Raw genomic sequence first — 489 nt, forward strand, 5'->3', positions numbered from 1 at the left:
GCATCACTACAAACAAAGCTAGTGGAGGTGATGGAATTCCAGTTGAGCTATTTCAAATCCTGAAAGATGATGCTGTGAAAGTGCTGCACTCAATATGCCAGCAAATTTGGAAAACTCAGCAGTGGCCACAGGACTGGAAAAGGTCAGTTTTCATTCCAATCCCTAAGAAAGGCAATGCCAAAGAATGCTCAAACTACCGCACAATTGCACTCATCTCACACGCTAGTAAAGCTCAAAATTCTCCAAGCCAGGCTTCAGCAATATGTGAACTGTGAACTTCCTGGTGTTCAAGCTGATTTTTGAAAAGGCAGAGGAACCAGAGATCAAATTGCCAACATCCACTGGATCATGGAAAAAGCAAGAGAGTTCCAGAAAAACATCTATTTCTGCTTTATTGACTATGCCAAAGCCTTTGACTGTGTGGATCACAATAAACTGTGGAAAATTCTGAAAGAGATGGGAATACCAGACCACCTGACCTGCCTCTTG

This window comes from Bison bison, unplaced genomic scaffold (assembly GCF_000754665.1).
Source record: "Bison bison bison isolate TAMUID 2011002044 unplaced genomic scaffold, Bison_UMD1.0 scf7180017864526, whole genome shotgun sequence".
Classification (NCBI taxonomy): Eukaryota; Metazoa; Chordata; class Mammalia; order Artiodactyla; family Bovidae; genus Bison; species Bison bison.